The 20,968-nt window shown below is 42.7% G+C and overlaps 1 protein-coding gene and 1 non-coding gene across 2 annotated transcripts in view; both read right to left on the bottom strand.

Annotated features, from left to right (window-relative positions):
- LOC124721558 (calcium/calmodulin-dependent protein kinase type 1-like) overlaps positions 1-20,968 on the bottom strand; it is a 496,340-nt gene that overhangs the window by 328,617 nt on the left and 146,755 nt on the right. The gene's annotated exons all lie outside the window — the stretch shown is intronic.
- Trnas-gga lies at positions 18,535-18,618 on the bottom strand. The gene is given in 2 exon segments: positions 18,535-18,569; positions 18,579-18,618. It is a non-coding gene; the product is annotated as a tRNA-Ser (tRNA).

The following is a 20,968-nucleotide window of genomic DNA, read 5'->3' as shown; positions in this document are numbered from 1 at the left end:
TAAAGGGAGTCCTTGATTAAAAACTGTACCATCAGCAATTTTCGTCTGTTGTGGTAGAGTGCACGCAAAATACCGTGGACGGTAAATGCAGGCCATACTGTTGGGGTTGAGGGCAGGCGCTGTAAAGGGAATGTCGAAATGGAGCCTATGCTGACTTTGTATATATTATACTTCAATGGAGACCATTCAAAAAGCTCTTCTGTCACCATTGCTTTGGTTAGCATTTCAAAATAATTCCGCTGAAAATGCAACAAAAATTGCGATTTATTTTCGCCTGGCTTGTTAACCACTTTTAACTTAACAGAGAAACGAGTGGCAATTTTGAGTAAAACCTGCATTTCTCTTGTAGCCGTAATAAAATTTACGTCTTTTGATGAAACACAGCTGAGGTTACACGATGTCACCCCATTAACATTTTGTGCAGACACAATTGCAAGAGAATTCTGAAACGGTGGTTCATTAATTTTATTACCCGGCCGTTGTGGCCGAGCGGTTCTATGCGTTTCAGTCCGGAACCGCGCAGCTGCTGCGGAGGCAGGTTCGAATCCTGCCTCGGGCTTGGATGTGTGTGATGTCCTAAGGTTAGTTAGGTTTAAGTAGTTCTAAGTCTAGGGGACTGATGACCTCAGATGTTAAGTCCCATAGTGCTCAGAGCCATTTGAACCATTTTTTGAATTTTATTAAGTGAGGAAATGAGGAAAAGTAGGGTCAACAGATTATGAAAAGCACGTCCTCAGTACAAAAATAAACGTGTAATGTCATCAAGATGGTTCAAATGGCTCTGAGCACTATGGTACTTAACTCCTGAGGTCATCAGTCCCCTAGAACTTAGAACTACTTAAACCTAGCTAACCTAAGGACATCACAGACATCCATGCCCGAGGCAGGATTCGAACCTGCGACCGCAGCGGTCGCACGGTTCCAGACTGTAGCGCCTAGAACCGCTCGGACACTCCGTCCGGCGTAATGTCATCACTTATGCTGCTCCAGAGCCCACATGATTTCTCTTTTCACCAGCTGTTGTTAGCCTTAAAAATTAGGCCTACATTTTTTCATCTAAAAAGTCTGCAGTTAGTGGTATAACTCGGTAGATAATGAAGTTTCACATAGTAACTATATGGAAAAATACTCTCCTCGTTGTATGCTATTATTTGCCAAAACCTCATTTCGATACCTCAAACCGTTTTTGAAATATGAGGAATGTTTTAGATATTTCATTCTGGCCTTATCGCTGGTGTGCGTGATCGCAAATGAGTGTGCTACACCAGATAAATTTTCTCCAGACTAGTGACACAGAGACCTCCACCCTGGTCAAAAGGAAAATTCAATATGTCAGCTAAATGTCATATACAGTAACATATTACGCAACATGCACCAAACGCAAAATCATAGAGACTCCTATCATTCATTACAAACTTTTTCCAATTTCGCATAGTATCCTACGTCAGTGCAAGTATCTCAATAACTATAACCATTAGCGACATGATGGGCACGTCATCATGAAGCAGGCATATGAGGCCGGAAGTAACGCACCAATTTTTTTTACCGAATTGTTTCTGTAAAATCGTTTGAGAAAGACTGCAGGGAGTGCACCTCAACTTTGTCATCGCAGCGAGTCGCCGACCCGCCGAAGAGGGGAAGCGGGTGTTTGCTTCCCCTTCCGAACAAACGAGTGAAGTCGACCAGCGCTTTGGACGTAAATTGGTCGCTGCCCATCGGCCAACGTATTCTGCGCGGTCTCCTAGAAGGTAGGCGTAATGCTGCTCATGCAGAGGAATCCTACAGAGAGTGATATCCCGACAAAAACCACCTTTCTCCTCGTACTGTGACACTTTAGGAAATGTGAAATTTCTTCTCTGGTGAGCTTGGTACTCACACAAAACTTGACTGGGGGCGGTTGACTGAATGACTGATGTGGGTTTTCCTTGTGTTTCCATTTGTTTACCGTCAAGTAATACCGGCATTGTGCTAGCTCAAAAGGAAATGGATTGCCGAATAAGAAGTATATACAGGGTGAAAAGTACTTGAACCGATAAATTCTGGGAGGTTGTAGGGGACACCAAAACAAATATTTTTCCGTAATGTCATTTTTTCTTATGAGGATTATTTAAATCGGCGGAGGCCGTATTACGCTCTTAAGTTGTTAGAGGCCGTATTACGATCTTCAGTTATAGACAACCGCTGTCAACCAGTGTTTTAGAGCATTGTCTCTGTTTTACTAATGGAGCGATACACCTGGAGTGAGTACACTGATATGGTTGGTGCGTACTACGTAGCGCACCACATCAGACGAGCTGCACAACGGGTTTATCAACAACAATATCCTAATCGCCGTATCCCGCATCATACGACATTTGTTGCTGTGTACCAACGTCTGCATGAGGCCGGGTCATTTTGCAGATTACCTGGACAGGGACGCCGTCGCACGGTAAGAACGCCGCAAGTTGAGGAAGCTGTCTTGCAGCATGTGGAGCGGGATCCTTCAATCAGCACTCGTGCAAATGCACGTAACATGGGGACGAACCAGACGAGTGTAAGGACAGACCTTCGAGAGCAACTGTTACGTTCATTTCACTTACAGCGTGTCCACAACCTGGAACCAGTTGATTATCCACCTAGAACACAGTTTTCGCAGTGGTACCTGGAACAGTGTGAAATGCATCCTACATTTCCAACCTCTGCGTTGTTTACCGATGAAGCAACGTTCGGGCGTGATGGAGTCTTCAACATGCACAATTCACACGTCTGGAGTGAGTATAACCCACATGCCACAGTCACTAGCGCTCATCAAGTGCGAGTCTTCCTTAATGCGTGGGTCGGTGTTGTTGGGGACTGTTTAATTTGGCCGTATCTGCTACCTAGGCTATTAAATGGCAGGCACTATTACAATTTTCTCGCCAGAGCATTGACAGAATTGCTGGAAGACGTCCCGCTCCCTACAAGACAACGCATGTGGCTCCAACATGACGGGGCGCCGGCACATTTCAGTCGTCCTGTGCGTCGATTCCTGGACCGACGGGTCCCAGAAATGTGGATCGGCAGAGGTGGTCCTGTACCACGGCCTGCTCGATCCCCAGATATGTCCCCTCTGGACTTTTTTGTGTGGGGAGAGAAGCGCAACCTTGTTTATGCATCAGAAGAGGACCTGGTTGCCCGCATAGTAGCAGCAGCAGGAACAATTCAGGGTCCTCCTGAGGTTTTTGCCCGTGTCAGACACAACATGATCCGGCGGTGTAACCTTTGTTTACGTGTCAAAAGAGGCATTTTTGAAAATTTACTGTAACTGAAATTGGGTTTTGTTGATGTGTTGTCTCTTGGTCATAAAAAAATGGAAAAGTGTTTGTTGTTTTAATTAAGTTTCTGCCATAGAAATCTTCCTCTACTGGTTTAAATACTCCTCATAGGAAAAAATGACATTAGGAAAAAATATTTGTTTTGATGTCCTCTACAACTTCCCAGAGTTTGTCGGTTTAAATACTTTTCACCCTGTATTGCCATTAAAAAAAGTCATGCTGGTCTTCTTATCTTTGCAACGAAGTTAAGAGAGACCAATAATGCTGGTTAATGTGTTCCTGGTTTCTAAACAACATTTGTTTGAAACATTTTTTTTTATTTTGATACTAACAAAAGTTATTTGGGGTGGTCAAGAGAAAAAGAGCATACTGTATACCTCACGCATATGAAATATCCTATGTTAGCGACAGTTTTCGTACCTAATTGTTTCTTCCTAGTCTCTTGAGATCGCTACTGCTAGAGTTTTAGAATGTATCAACTTCTCCTTCCCACAGATTTCAGAAAGGTAACGTATATCTTATTGTCTCATCCTCATCGTCATACTCTGAAAGCCACCATATGGTACCATGCACTACTACTAGTCATTTCCTTTGCTATTCCACTCGAAAATGAATCAAGGGAAAACAAATGTCTATAGGCATCCGTACGAGTCCTTATTTTTCTTGTTTTATCTCCGCGGTCCTTACGTGAAATGTGCATTTGAGGCAGTAGGGTCCTTCTCCAGTCAGCTGCAAATGACGGTTCTCTGAACATTTTCAACACTGTTTTGCGCGGAGTTTCTGCGGAATAAACAGGAAATTAGACGTTTTATTGTTTGGGCGTTACTGTATGTTGATGTTACAGCCTAATCCCTCCTGACGCGATTCCCTGCATGCAATGCGGAATACAACGAAAAAGCTCTGACCACCGGGGCTAGAATAGAATAGTACGCAACTGTACTTGATACGGCATCGCTTGCGTAATAACTGCGGAGAAAGATATAGAGCAATGGTGTTATGCCTACGACGAACAGATTACAATTGTCTTTAAGTAGTTCACGGGTGTGCGGTCGGACGTTAGTGTTCAATGCCCGTGTGCGCTGTATGTGGCGCCGCTTTTATCTCCCCCTCCTCCCCCCCCCCCCCCCTTCACCGCGCCGATCGGCCCGTGTATCAGCCGCGTCCATGACCAGCATGTCCCCCCGTCCTCAAGCCGCCACGTTGTTCTCTCCTAGGTTCGCGCCCAGGTACTCTTCCTGGCGGCGCCCCTATTATTCCGTGCTCCTCAGCCTTCCCTCTGAAGTCAGTTCGTTTTGGGACACCCCCTACCTCTTCTTAATAAGACCAATTGCGGGTTCCCAGGCCTTACTAACAAGGGAACCTTCCCATCACACCCCCCCTCAGATTTAGTTATAAGTTGGCGCAATGGACAGGCCTTGAAAAACTGAACACAGATCAATCGAGAAAACAGGAAGTTGTGTGGGACTATGAAAAAAATAAGCAAAATATACAAACTGAGTAGTCCACGCACAGGATAGGCAACATCAAGGGTAGTGTGAGCTCAGGAGCGCCGTGGTCCCGTGGATAGCGTGAGCAGCTGCGGAACGAGAGGTCCTTGGTTCAAGTCTTCCCTCGATTGAAGAGTTTACTTTCTTTATTTTCGCAAAGTTATGATCTGTCCGTTCGTTCATTGACGTCTCACACATAATCAGCTTCGCTCTCCAAAATTCCAGGACATGATCAGATTTGCTTGGACATATGCAGGATTTGACTGTCTGCACACGGAAAAATTTGAAAACGTTAAAAACATATGTTTTGACAGAGCACAGGGAAAACTGTGCGACTGTGAAACTGTTGCATTCATTTGTTGCAGTTTATGTGACAAGCTCTTATGTTTTCATCACTTTTTTGGGAGTGAGTATCACATTCACAAGAAAACCTACATCGGGCAAGGTAGAAGAATCTTTTTACCCATTCGCCAAGTGTACAAGTTAGGTGGGTCGACAACATATTCCTGTCATGTGACGCACATGCCGTCACCAATGTCGTGTAGATGGCTCTGAGCACTATGGGACTTAACATCTATGGTCACCAGTCTCCTAGAACTTAGAACTACTTAAACCTAACTAACCTAAGGACAGCACACACCACCCAGCCATCACGAGGCAGAGAAAATCCCTGACCCCGCCGGGAATTGAACCCGGGAACCCGGGCGTGGGAAGCGAGAACGCTACCGCACGACCACGAGATGCGGGCGTCGTGTAGGATATATCAGACGTGTTTTCCTGTGGAGGAATCGGTTGACCTATGACCTTGCGATGAAATGTTTTCGGTTCCCATTGGAGAGGCACGTCCTTTCGTCTACTAATCGCACGGTTATTACAGTGAACAGAGACGTCAATGAACGAACAGATCATAACTTTGCGAAAATAAAGAAAATAAAATTTTCACTCGAGGGAAGACTTGAACGAAAGACCTCTCGTTCCGTAGCTGCTCACGTTAACCACGGGACCACGGCGCTCCTGAGCTCATACTATCCTTGATGTTGCCTATCTTGCTCATGGGCGACTCAGTTTGTATATTTTGCTTATTTTTTTCATAGTTTCACACAACTCCTTCCTGTTTTTTCGATTGATCTGTGTTCAGTTTTTCAAGGCCTATCCACTGTGCCAACTTATAACTAAATCTGAGGGGGGTGCGATGGGGAGGTTCCCTTGTAAGTATGTAGCCGCTACTACTACGATTCAGCAGCTCTTATCTTACTCGAATCTCGATGGGTTCTGTAATGACAGAATCTCAGAAGTTAAACTTCTGTGTCAGAACTTAAGTATGGTCGTAATCCGTTCCGTCTAATTCTGATAAGCAGTGTTCTGTTACTGCCGACTAGTTAGGGTGCTGCAGTCTGCTGTGCCGCTGGTGTTCTCGGCAAATACTTTGACAGTACGCACCGACTGACCTCAATACAGGGTTATTACAAATGATTGAAGCGATTTCATAAATTCACTGTAGCTCCATTCATTGACATATGGTCACGACACACTACAGATACGTAGAAAAACTCAAAGTTTTGTTCGGCTGAAGCCGCACTTCAGGTTTCTGCTGCCAGAGCGCTCGAGAGCGCAGTGAGACAAAATGGCGACAGGAGCCGAGAAAGCGTATGTCGTGCTTGAAATGCACTCACATCAGTCAGTCATAACAGTGCAACGACACTTCAGGACGAAGTTCAACAAAGATCCACCAACTGCTAACCCCATTCGGCGATAGTATGCGCAGTTTAAAGCTTCTGGATGCCTCTGTAAGGGGAAATCAACGGGTCGGCCTGCAGTCAGCGAAGAAACGGTTGAACGCATGCGGGCAAGTTTCACGCGTAGCCCGCGGAAGTCGACGAATAAAGCAAGCAGGGAGCTAAACGTACCACAGCCGACGGTTTGGAAAATCTTACGGAAAAGGCTAAAGCAGCAGCATTTCTTAAACAGGAGATTGGAAAACCGATGGATCGGTCGTGGTGGAGATCATGATCAACAATTCATGTCATGGCCTCCACGCTCTCCCGACTTAACCGAATGCGATTTCTTTCTGTGGGGTTATGTGAAAGATTCAGTGTTTAAACCTCTTCTACCAAGAAACGTGCCAGAACTGCGAGCTCGCATCAACGATGCTTTCGAACTCATTGATGGGGACATGCTGCGCCGAGTGTGGGAGGAACTTGATTATCGGCTTGATGTCTGCCGAATCACTAAAGGGGCACATATCGAACATTTGTGAATGCCTAAAAAAACTTTTTGAGTTTTTGTATGTGTGTGCAAAGCACTGTGAAAATATCTCAAATAATAAAGTTATTGTAGAGCTGTGAAATCGCTTCAATCATTTGTAATAACCCTGTACGTCTTGCCACATTAGCAGGGTGGTTGATAGACCCGGACTGTCGTAGTCCGAGGTCGTCTGTGGGACCATCACGCGGTGCCCGTGTTTCAGCTGATGGGCTGAAAACGTTCACTTGGCGTTTCCGGAGGCGGCGTCCTACTCTTCCCGATAATGCGCCACAGAAAGGAATAAAGGCAATGGTGGCATCATCCTCATGTTCCTCTTCTTTTTCCTCCGATTTTAAAGTGGATGTATGGTTCTCCGAATTTGCCACTCCGTGTAGCAGTTCTTCCGGAACACCGTCCTCAGATTTTCACGCTCTTGGTTTGTGACTTTCATCCTCAAAAAGTGTGCGAGCCCCATCCCTAGTGGACCAGTGTTTTGAGTACCCCATTCCTCAGCGTGGGGAGAGAGGGGGTGGCAGCTGTCCGCATAAAGGGGGTATAGGCAACACCGACTCAAAGGAAGGCCTCGGCGCTTGTTGGTGACGTCACGTCAGCTAGGCACGGCGAACGCGAGGTCTGTTGCAGGCATACTCATAATGGTGGTGTCTTCCTCTCTGACAAACTATTGGCGGTAGTTGACCAACACACATTGTTCTGAGAGATTTCTGCAATTCATTACACTTCTTAACAAATAGTGTACTCCTGAACTTAAATTTCCACCTGTTTTAAGGACTGACATACAAAAACAACTTCATGGTCCAGCAGCAACAGAATTCGTGCTTCTTTACCTTATTTGTAAATCTGAGGAAGTTACGTTTGTACTGGGTTGCATTTACAAGAAACTGTGAAGATATTGGTGCTCTTCTTTAGGTATCTTGGTTGACTATGGGGTGAGGAGCACTGAATGTTAATGAAATATCTTGCGATTGTACACGTTGGGGGAGGGGGTGGGGGGACAGAAGAAGAGGCAAAAGAGGTACTTGTTTTATCAAATAAAATTTGTTTATCTTATAGTTTCTCCTTCCAGTTGCAAGAGGGGAATATTTATCTTTTCTAATGTGCACGTTTAAAAAAGTTTAAACTCAGCAGTATTTTTGATGTATGAAGCTATTTTGTTTCCTGTTTAGAATTCCTTTCGTTGAAAACGACTGTAATCTAATGACTGGCAACAGTTGGACATTTACACATGTAAATTAGTTCACATTTCCAGTGACGATGTCAAACGAAAATAAATAAATAAATAAAAGAAACAAGTTCATTGTAAGGGGGTTGGGTTAAGTTTCGATAGCAAAATGGATCATGTAAATATAGTTACTTGAATGTAAAATTTCCGAAGCTTGCAATGGGGCAAAGCGTCTTCTCATATTGATCTACGTTTGTTTCGACAGGATTCAGTAATACAGAACTATGATCATTTTGATCTTTCATCTAAATAAAACTGCAGAATCCAAAACAACACCAAACATTTTGTTCAAAAATAAGAGATTTATAGTGATAAGCACGCCCAGGCGTTTCTGCCTGCAACAGACCTGGCGTTCGCCGTGTCTAGCTGACGAAACGTCACCGACAAGCGCCGAGGCCTTCCTTTGAGTCGGTGTTGGTATAGGTCGGTTTGTGTTTTCTTCCGGTATACGCTGCGGCCCTAAGTGCTGTCCGCTCTTCCTTTTACCAGGACGTCTAGGAAGGGATAGCATTCCATCCACTGTGGCTTTCGTGGTAAAACTAATGTTCAGGTCAATGGATTTGAGATGTATGAACAACAGCTTCTTCATGCATCGCAATTTCAGACACTTGAACATCAGTTTTACCTAGTCTCTCACACAGGTAAATACTTCAGCCTTGGTCCTATCTTGGCCCTATGTAGAAGACGGTTCGACTTCCGACGCCCGGTAATTCATTTATAAAGATGTGTTTGTTTGGGCCCTTTCCGTTACCACGTGAAACGCACACTTCTGTGTATTTCCTGCCTCTTATCGGTGAGATGGTTGGAGAGATGTTATTAAATCAAAAGGGATCCCAAACCTTGCTTCAGTTACCAACTATCAGTGCTTATAGTGTTTCCCGTCATATTCATTGACTCCTCAATTACGCTGTTCTAGAAAATTTGGTCCTGTGCTCCTGTACTCAACTCGTTCACAACCATATTTCAGACAGTACGCGGTGATGGATTATGTTTGTGAGTTGTAAATGTCATTATTTCTAGTCCATTTCGACTGTTTTAGTAGGCTATCTCGCACATCCAGTATAAAATGGTATAGAATGAACCATACCTTCGATTTTAGGAGGCCTAGATCGCCTTGAAGAACACACATCCCATCTTTTCCTTCGTTGGGATTAAAATGCATTGAAAGCCGTATTTCAGCAAGTGTCTATCGATTTATTTCAAAGATGAACCCATATAAAGCACAAATGCAACTATTTTTAATTTCTTTTATTTAATTATTTTCGCTTGGTTTCAATCTCTTCCTCTGGGGTGGATGTTTCGTGACGGAACACTCGCTCGATTTTTCTACCCAAGTACACATTCCTTCGGAAAATTATTCCTAAGTGTTTTAATTGTTCTCATTATCTGAATGCATATGAACTCTTACTCTTCTCTGTTGACTTATAATCCAGTCATATACACAAAATTTCAACCTTGTGCACAGACTGCACTTGTGGCCGCAGATGTAGATAAATTTAAAGTTACATATTCAAGAATCTGAAGAAAAGACAATGGTTGGTCACATAATATGAAACGAAACCACATTCAACAGTTTTGACCACAAGTGACAGGCTTTCATTCACAGATAGAGCACTAGAAAACTGTTGTCTTTCTACGGGACAGATTGACGTGACCTTTGCACGACCTGCACTGGACTACTGCCTTATTAAGTAGGTTCGATGAACTAAGAAAGGAAATCGAGCGCATACATAAAAGGATGTCTCCATCGGTCGCTCGCCGCGCGGTCTAAGGCGCTGCAGTCATGGACTGTGCGGCTGGTCCCGGCGGAGGTTCGAGTCTTCCCTCGGTGTGTGTGTGTGTGTGTGTGTGTGTGTGTGTGTGTGTGTGTGTGTGTGTGTGTGTGTGTGTTTGACCTTAGGATAATTTAGGTTACGCAGTGTGTAAGCTTAGGCACTGATGACCTTAGCAGTTAAGTCCCATAAGATTTCACACACATTTGAACATCAGTCGCTCATCACTTGCCTAGCAGTGACTAATCGCAAAATTACCGAAATCATAGCCACTCTTTTGCATAGGATCTATCGGATAAGAAGAATTCCGTAACTAGCTTCCGGTGAAGATTAGGAATGTACTGCAACCACATTCAAAAGAGATCCTAAAGGTACAATTCATTTAGTTACAGTTTACAGAAACATGTATAAACTCTTTTTACTAGTATTCTCGTTTGGTAGACAGAACGGAATGAGACCTTAACATATGGAACAATGTAAAGCTACTCTGTGTCACGTACCTTATTGGGATTTGAAGATTTAAGTATGAACTTAGTTCCATACGAAGTTTTCGTTAACCTAAACTCCACGACGAAGCCCGGAAGCCACGAAGTATCAACTGTACCTGTAAACAACTATCTACAGCGTTATTGTGGAAGGGCACATAATTAACCTAACACTCTTTGCCACTGAGCTAATTTTTTCTTAGTCAGCGCGTCTAAATTTACTGCAGGTAGCTTCAAACTATAGTAACGAAGTTGAGCATACTTTTTTCCTATCTCTCCAGCCAGGAAAGCTCCATGGCATTACGGGGAAACGAAACTGGTTCTTTTGCGTTGCAGTCAGATGTTTATCTCCCAGCAATGAAGTGGGGACTTTATCTACTATGATACTGGTTATAGAACCTTTGAAGGGGGCCCCTTGCCAGGGTGACAGCAGAGACAACAACGGTAATAGAAGAGAATGGACCTCGCTATGGCGAAAGATACATCGCACTTAACTACGGCCGACCAGGATGGCCGAGCGGTTCTAGGCGCTACAGTCTGGAACCGCGTGACCGCTACGGTCGCAGGTTCGAATCCTGCCTCGGGCATGGATGTGTGTGATGTTCTTAGGTTAGTTAGGTTTAAGTAGTTCTAAGTTCTAGGGGACTGATGAACACCGAAGTAAAGTCCCATAGTGCTCAAAGCCATTTGAACCATTTGAACTAACTATATCTACTTCGCGTATGACTTTGATGGAGTGGCAGTGTGGTCGTTGCCAGTGAACCCTCCAGTCTTAACAACTGAGTTTTTTTACAAGCTGAATCCTGCAATTTCAAGTACATCAATGAAGCGTTTCAATAATAACCACATATTTCCCCCACGAGGTAATAAATCCTCCATCAGTGGTACAGCAAATAGATGGGATTCTTGGGGGGCTAGGATGACAATGTATCCACGAAATAAATCTGAGCCCCCAATCCAGCTCAAACCCAAAATAAAGACATTTTTGGTACAATGAACATTAATTCACTCCTGAAGACAAGAAAGCTCTACAAATAAGGAGAAACACTTAAAGAACAAAAAATTAAAGTTTTAGCCGTCCTAGAAACAAGAGGGCCAGGTGAAAACCACATGGATTTTGGAAATCACAGACTGTTCAAAAGTAAAAAAGACAAAAGAATTGTGAAATGTTAACTTACATCTGGTGCTTTACTCCCAGGTTCGCAAGACATTCTTAGTTGTGTAATCGAAGTAAAGTCGGAACAATCAGTTAATGACCGTTTCCTTGAAATGTACAAATAAAATGGATGCAGTAGTTAGCGCACATACGGCGATCAACCAAGAAGTGAAAAACACAGGAAAAGCAAATAAGTCGTGGGAGGTGGAAGAAAATATAATATTTAAAATTCCATGAAAAATCATGTGAAAAGTCTAATGAGCGATTTTAATGCACAGGCATGTAAAGAAACAAAATTCTGGTTAACGATTAGTTACTTCTCTGAACAGAAATGGACCAATCAAAATGGGAAGAGGTTGTGGAACAGCGTAAAAATTTCTATCTCAAATGTATGTGAACCTATTTTAAACAAAAAGCACCTAAAAATCTCAAAGAGAAAAATGAAACATATTGCGATCAGCCAACAAGAACATAGGATTTATCATACCGCAATCTCGTATCCACATCAAAAGGATATTTTTAATGTTCAACTACGCAAAGGAGCAACAATTAACATAGACCATTATCTAACCCGAGTAAAATTCAATTTAATGCGCCTAAAATTCGGAGAAAGAATGTCAAAAATTCCTAAACTCGATACTACTAAAATCCAATCACTGCTCGATAAAATGCAAGCACAAAATTGGGACAACTCTAACACAAGATTATCGGAACCGCTCAAAACCAAATTTCTTTACAATGGCGGAAAAAACTTGTTGGAAAGCATATTGTGAGTGGGCAGTAAAACAGCGATATAAGGTATTCAAAGCATGGAACAGTAATAAATCAGAAGATGAGCATGACGTTTCCCTGGTAACTATGGAAGAATCTCCAAAATCAGACAAATAAAAAGACAGTATGAGAGCTGTCAGCTCCATGAAACTCAGGAGACTAGCCGCGCGGGATTAGCCGAGCGGTCTTAGGCGCTGCAGTCATGGACTGTGTGGCTGATCCCGGCGGAGGTTCGAGTCCTCCCTCGGGCATGGGTGTGTGTGTGTTTGTCCTCAGGATAATTTAGTTTAAGTAGTGTGTAAGCTTAGGGACTGATGACTTTAGCAGTTGAGTCCCATAAGGTTTCACACACATTTGAACATTTTTTTTCAAGAGACTAATAACAAGGACTTATAAAAGAACTAAAACAGAGATACATGGATACCAACCTCAAACACTCTACTTGAAGAAGGGAAACTGACATACAAAGCTCTAAACAACTACGAAAACTCCAGATGATGTTGCAAACATTTTAAAAAAATTCTAAATTGCCCTGTAAAAACCAATTTAGCTTCTCAAGGACCATATGAAGAGTAAATTCCTAGAAAAACAAAAGGTTAAAAACATAACAAGACATATAGTGAACTGTTGCAGAACTCTTGAAATAAACTGTCCCAAAAATTTTAAAATAAATCACATTTTTCATAAAAAACATCTGGCAAACTGCCAAAATTCTGGATGACTGAAAAGGCTGCACTGATGCATCCGCTACATACAAACGGAGACGGAACGGATTGTAGTATTTGTAATGGATTTCTCTTCTGCTTGCCCCATACAAAATTCTATTCCAATGTCTCCTGGGACGAACACAACAGCAAATTGAATGCAAAATTGGAGAATATCAAACATGTTTTAGATCAAATAGATCTTTTAGTTCTGCAACTCACTCTGCGCCATTAAGAAATTTATAGTAGTAAGTTCGTAAATTTCTGAAAAACTTATAACCCAATGGGTTAAAAGATAGCCTTCTAAATTCTGAAAGAAAAAGCTCTATACCTCAAACCCATTACAATTACTCGTGAAACGCAGAATGGTACAAAATTTAAGGTAAAATTTAGAGGGGAAATTTCAGAAAATTCTGAAATCATAACACGAATGATACAGGGTGAAAGACTCTCTCCGTAACTTTTCAACCGAGTCTTAGAAAAAGCAATCAAAGAGTGGAGAAAACTGGAATCAGAGTTCGGCACTGGCGAACTTATCACATTAGGTAAACTCAGTATTACGATAGACTGCTTAGTTTTTGCAGACAGTCTTGCGATTTTATGCCAGGACACTGAAACAGCTCAAATCAAACATTTCTAATGACTCAGCATGAAAAATAGGGCTCCAAATATCATTAGAAAAAAATTCCAGCAATTTCATGGCACCCAAATCTCTAAAAAACTAAATACGGGTAAATCGAGAGGGATTCTCAGATCTAATATTTGAGTGAAACCGTTCACGAAACAGGTCTCGACAGAACTGCTTACGAAGTTAGTTGTCACAAAATAGGAACAGCTTTCAGGATTACAAAGAACATCTATGACAAATGCGTCTCAGAATACACCAAACTGTGACACTGTGACCATCATAAACCATATGGCGCTGAAACACTCATTGCCTGTCCTGATGGACATTGAAATCCAAAAGGAGAGAACGAAAAGTAATTAGCGAAATTTTCATCCAAATTGTACTGAAGCGCAGGAACATAGGGACTATGAGTAAAAGAGATGGAGAACTGTACTAACACGTATTCGGGTATGAAGAGGCTTGAGTTCCTATGGGCGAATTAAAAAGGATGTTACCAGCCAGATTAACTGGACAGGTTGTGTAATTCTAAGAAAACAGCACTAAAACTAACAGCGATACAATAAAAAGGATTAGAGCAGTCACAGAAGACCTCAATGAAGCAGCAACACAACGATGTTCCGGGCAGAAAATTTTCTAGGGAGAAAATTTGCGAATAGACCGTTTAACTGGCAGAGAAACCCAAGAAGACGGGTATAGCTGGACTTTACGAGCCGAAAAGAGCTTATTCTGAGAGAATCAAAGTAAGATGGACACAAAGAAATGCTGACAACAAAACCCTGAAAATGCCCCTGGTCCAGGGACCAAAACCTGAATAATAACAATAATGTATGATAACTACGGTACAGGTAATAGTACAAGAAAGTATTAGAAACGGTACGAACTACACATTTAAGCCGGCTGGTCCCGGCAGAGGTTCGAGTCCTCCCTCGGGCATGCGTGTGTGTGTTTGTCCTTAGGATAATTTAGGATAAGTAGTGTGTAAGCTTAGGGACTGATGACCTTAGCAGTTAAGTCCCGTAAGATTTCACACACATTTGAACATTTTTACACATTTAAAATGGCTCTGAGCACTATGGGACTTAACATCAATGGTCATCAGTCCCCTAGAACTTAGAACTACTTAAACCTAGCTAACCTTAGGATATCACACAACACCCAGTCATCACGAGGCAGAGAAAATCCCTGACCCCGCCGGGAATCGAACTTTACACATTTAAGCACAAGGAACGGAAGAGCAAGCCAAATTATTAGAAACACTACTTTGTGACATTTGAAGCGCTTTAATTTACTAAATAAGACGAAACAAGGCCGCAGTAGTAGACGATATTACTTACGTCAGAACTGTTGATAGCCTTTGGAGAGCCAGCCATGACAGAACTCTTCCACCTCGTGTGCAAGAAGTATGAGACAAGCTAAATTAAATACCCACTGACTTAAAGAAGAGTACAGTGAGCAAATTCCAAAGAAAGCAGTTTTGCTGAGAGGTATGAAAATTACCGAACTATCTGTTTAGTGAATCATGGTTGAGAAATACTAAAAAGAATTCTTTACTGAAGAACAGAAAAACTAGTAGAGGCCGACGTCGGGGAAGATGAGTTTGGATTTCGGAGAAATGTAGGAACACGGGAGGGAATGTTGACCCTACGACTGATCTTAGAAAATAACTTAAGGAAAGGCAAACCTACATTTACAGCATTTGTGTAGACTTGGAGAAAGCTTTTGACAATATTTACTGGAACACGATCCTTGAAATTGTGTAGGTAGAAGGGTAAAATACAGAGATCGAAAGACTAATTACAAATTGTATAGAAACCAGACGGCAGTTTTAAGAGCCTAAGGCCATGAAAGGGAAGCAGTGGTTGAGAAGCGAGCGAGACAGGATTGTAGCCTATCCTCGATGTTATTCGATATGTACATTGAAGACGCAGTAAAGGAAACAAAGCAAAAATATGGAGTAGGAATTAAAGTCAAGGGAGAAGAAATAAAGACGTTGAGGTTTGCCGAAGGTATTTTAATTCCGTCAGAGACGGCGAAAGACTTTAAAGAGCAGTTGAATGGAATGAACAGTGTCTTGAAAGGAGGATAGAAGATGATATTCAACCAAAGCAAAATAAGGATAATGGAAGATAGTCTAACTAAATCAGATGATCCTGAGGAAATTGGACTAGGAAACGAGATTTTGGAGGTAGACGAGTTTTGCTGTTTGGGCAGAAAAATGACTGATGATGGCCGAAGTAGAGAGGATATAAAATGTAGACTGACAATGGAAAGAAAAGCACTTCTGAAGAACAGAAATTTGTTAACGTCGAATATAGACTTAATTGTTCGAAGTATCTTCTGAAAGTACTTGTTTGGAGTGTAGCCACGCATGGAAGTAAATTACGGACGATAAACAAATTAGCCAAAAAGGAATAGAAGCTTTGAAGTATGATGTAATGCTACAGAACAATGTTGAAGACGAGACAGATCGATCACATATTTGATGATGTGAAGTACTGAATAGAACTGGGGAGACAAATTTGTGGCATAACTCGATCAAACGAAGGTATCGGTTGATAGGACACATTCTGAGACATAAAGGGATCATCAATTCAGTACTGGAGGGAAGTGTGAGGGGTAAGAATCTTAGAGGGAGATCGAAGGATGAATACAGTAAGCAGATTAAGAAGGATGTAAGTTGCAGTAGTTATTTGGAGCTGTAGAGGCTCGTACAGGATATAGCAGCATGGAAAGCTGTATCAAACCAGTCTTCGGGCTGAAGACGACAACGACGACAGCTTAATACAGCATCAAGTATTCCAACTGCTGTGCCTAGAAAAAATTAATAACCACAGTGACAGTTCACGACAACGATGCTGCCTAAAGATAGGCGATATTAGATTGTGTTAATACGAAACAACGAATATTCCTGACAATATGACAAAGATACCTCCGCTGCACATTACGGAGAAAAATAGGATTACAATAGCTATCCAGAATAATGTGGCAAAGCACATGCGTACTGCTTAGGCCTTAGGACAGACTTCTATTTTTCCACATAAAGCGGTGATCTTTTTACGTAAGTCTTCAATAATATGATCAACCTATTTCAAACTTTATTTCCCCTTTTAGCTTTGCCCGCTCTGCCACTACTCTGACGATAGAGTAACTCGCCTTGAAAGCATAAGCACTCGCAAAATCAAACTTCCCTTTCTTTCAGAAAGGGCTTTCACTACAATCTTGTCTTCGCCCGCTCTACGCAACATCTGTCCATTCCGCACTTTACTGTTGCTGCTACTGATACAGAGTTTGAAGAGACTAAACGTATGAGGTCTTCAGTCAATTATTTACCCTCTAGGGCGGAACGTTTTTGTAAATTTTTGCGTAGCGTCTCTTTACTAATAACAACACTTTCGTAGAAGTTGATTTCGGGTAATTGCAGATTCTGCCCATTTCGCCTTTCCACTCTTCTCCCTCTATATTCTTACAAAGTTGTGATCCAAACAGTTTTGTAAATCATGACACTATGGAAAATGGTTCAAATGGCTCTGAGCACTATGGGACTTACCTGCTGTGGTCATCAGTCCCCTAGAACTTAGAATTACTTAAACCTAACTAACCTAAGGACATCACACACAGCCATGCCCGAGGCAGGATTCGAACCTGCGACCGTAGCGGTAGCGCGGTTCCAGACTGTAGCGCCTAGAACCGCTCGGCCACTCCGGCCGGCTCAAGACACAATGGAATTAAAGTTATTGGCTGCCATTGGGCATCGATTTAAATCAAAGGGCTAAGTTGAAAATTTGTGCCGGACTGGATTCAAACGTGGGTCTTCTGTTTAATAGGGAGATGCGCTGACCACTACGACATCCAAACACAGTGGCTAGCACAACCGTACGGACTACGCTAGCACAATTCCCGTCAGACTCAAATTCGTAACTTAAATCACAATTACTGATGTAGTGACCCTGTTCATTAGCCTCATTACGTCTGACATCTCGCCGATTCCCGTACGAGTGCAAACCTGGTGTGCATCTGCAGTGTAGGATCATTGACAGTCATCGCCGTAGGGCACTACATCGGTGGTGTGTGCTGTAAGGCGAGAATTTGGCTCTGACGGGAGGCGTGCTAGGATAATTCGTGCGGTTGTCCGTTTGGCTTGGTCGTCAGCGCATCTGCCTATTAAGCATGAGAGACTGGTTCGAATTCGGGTCCAGCGAAAAGTTTCAACTTGCCCCATTGATTTAAATCAATACCTACTGGCAGCTAATGTCTTTAATTTCCGTGTGTTTTTATTCATTGTAACTGCACGATCAAAATCGTGTCTGTTCTTTCGGACATGTCCGCAAGAACGAATACTGCATACATAATAGTTTTGTAAATATCTACAATTATATTTCAGTGCTGTGGCCGTGGTGGTCTAGCAGGTACAGCATTACAGTCCGACCCTGAGTACCCGATTTCAATTTGTCATGTCCCTACGTAATGTAATATTACTGTAATATTCAGACCGCGAGTACCAACGATGATACCCTACCGTAACTGAGACGTAAATGCTCTTTGCTGTGAAAAAAAGAGCATCTATGCTTTTTGTAAATGTTAGAGATACGGAATGCCGATTGGACTTTTTTTTGGGGGGGGGGGCAGGTAAGTTACCAAAAAAAAAATGGTTCAAATGGCTCTGAGCACTATGGGACTTAACATCTGAGGTCATCAGTCCCCTAGAACTTAGAACAACTTAAACCTAACTAACCTAAGGACGTCACACACATCCATGCCCGAGGCAGGATTCGAACCTGCGACCGTAGCGGTCGCGCGGTTCCAGACTATAGCGCCTTGAACCGCTCGGCCACCCCGGCCGGCATAAGTTTCCACATAGACGTAATTTGAAGTGCAGAGGAGATACAACTTGTAATCGCAATTATCAAGAATGAAAAATTTAATTTGTGAAAAAGAAGGTAAATATCGTCTAAGGACTTTTATTCGATGTTGGAACCCCGGACCTTCATAACGCGATTAGTGTATTCAGCAATCCAGTGCAGAGTGATTTCTTCGCAAATTAACAATACTGGGTCAGTCTGTTAACATCACGGACCACGCGAAATATTTCGCCGTCAACTTGTGCGTTAAAGACGTTCCCTAAGCGACCAGTTTGTTAGTAAGAAGGTATCCTACTGCCACTGTTGTTCCACCTTCTCATTCTGAAAGTGTTTCCAGAAAGTCTTACGGCGACTATGAGGTGCCACGAGAGACCGAGTTTTCATCGCGAGTTGTAGCAACTTTATCCGACTTTGCCTGGCGTCCTCTGAGAACCGGAGAAACTTAAACCTCCGACCGCCAACTCATCCTGTACGTTCTCTCCTTACAGCAGCCACGAAAAAAACATTTTACCTGTAGTCAATTTTTTCACAGATTTTTATATTAGACAGGTAAAAAATTTTAAAATCTGTGCATCTAGGCAAAAAACCAAGAGTTTAAACGCTGCACCTGTCTCATTTGTGTCAAAGTCAAAGGTCAAATTAATTAATTTTTCTTTACGACGTAGCAGATCATTATAAATCTCCCCAATGTCTACTTAGGCTGCTATCAATGAGTACTGGCGGGAGGTAAAAGACAGCTGCTGGCACATTGACTTTTCCACCCTCCTAACCCCCCCCCCCCCCCCTCCCCGTAGTGCGCAGTGAAGAAAGACAGTCCTCTATCTAGTCATCCGGTAACGAGCTTGCGCCACAGACTTTATGATTTCCTTTCCAAGGGATTTTCGCTTGTACAAGCCGTCTCTTCTATTTGCTTCAGGATTCTTTTTTAACCGTATCTGCTGGACATAAGGATAATTTTAATTACTTGTCTTTGTATTTTCTATTTCTAGCCACCGCATCAGGCATATTATATTGAAATTTTTTAACTCCCTTATTTTCAAAAAATGGTTCAAATAGCTCTCAGCACTATGGGACTTAACATCTGAGGTCATCAGTCCCCTAGAACTTAGAACTACTTAAACCTAAATAACCTAAGGACATCACACACATCCATGCCCGAGGCAGGATTCGAACCTGCGACCGTAGCAGTCGTGGGGTTCCGGACTGAAGCGCCTAGAACCGCACGGCCACCGCGGTCGGCCCCTTATTTTCTTCCTAAGCGGTAGCGCTCTTCGCGAATCTCAACTCCGGCACTTGTTCGTCTCTCATCTACCTTGAAAGCCACTGCATCTTCCAGAAGTGCGTCAGTTGCCCCCTCGGCGCTTACTGTAGGCCCGTCGAGGCCTCCTACCACGTAACAGCCTTGGCAGTACCAGGAATCGGTTCTTTTCGTGTTATCCAAGAGACACAGGCCGCTCGTCTATAGATTAGCGCATACAAAAGGATGTCTACCAAGAACTAGTAAAGACCGAGATCGTTATACACGTATTATGCTAAGCGCACGTGCGACCTAACGTGACGACAAAGGAATAAGCTTTGTCACGTAATACAGGCCCGTTTGCCGAAGCCAGGTGAAACATCTCCGAGCAGCGTAACGGGAACTGCTTAGAAGCTTTGTCACTTTGTGCTGTGCATCAATGTTGTCACGTAATATGCGTCTTCCCAAGCGGATTTTCAGCTGAGGGTGACAGACCAGTTCATGTAAGACTTTCGGCTAACACCAGTGAAAGACGCTCTACCTCGGCAAACGATTTTACGTGTAAGGTCAGCAGAACTCAGCCGGTTGGTGAGCCACACAGGAAAACCACAGAAAATAGAAATTCTCCATCGATATGTACTTCATATTGAGCAAGCATTAAAGGAAACAAAAGAAAAATTCGGAGTAGGTATTAAAATCCATGGAGAAGAAATAAAAACGTTGAGGTTCGCCGATGACATTGTAATTCTGTCAGAGACAGCAAAGGACTTGGAAGAGCAGTTGAACGGAATGGACATTGTCTTGAAAAGAGGATATAAGATGTACATCAACAAAAGCAAAACGACGATCATGGAATGTAGTCGAATTAAATCGGGCGATGCTGAGGGAATTAGATTAGGAAATGAGACACTTAAAGTAGTAAAGGAGTTTTGCTATTTGGTGAGCAAAATAACTGATGATGGTCGAAGTAGAGAGGATATAAAATGTAGACTGGCAATGGCAAGGAAAGCGTTTCTGAAGAAGAGAAATTTGTTAACATCGAGTACAGATTTAAGTGTCAGGAAGTCGTTTCTGAAAGTATTTGTACGGACT

This window comes from Schistocerca piceifrons, chromosome X (assembly GCF_021461385.2).
Source record: "Schistocerca piceifrons isolate TAMUIC-IGC-003096 chromosome X, iqSchPice1.1, whole genome shotgun sequence".
Taxonomy (NCBI): Eukaryota; Metazoa; Arthropoda; class Insecta; order Orthoptera; family Acrididae; genus Schistocerca; species Schistocerca piceifrons.
Note: the sequence above shows the minus strand (reverse complement) of the source record. Positions and strands in the feature narration are given on the sequence as shown.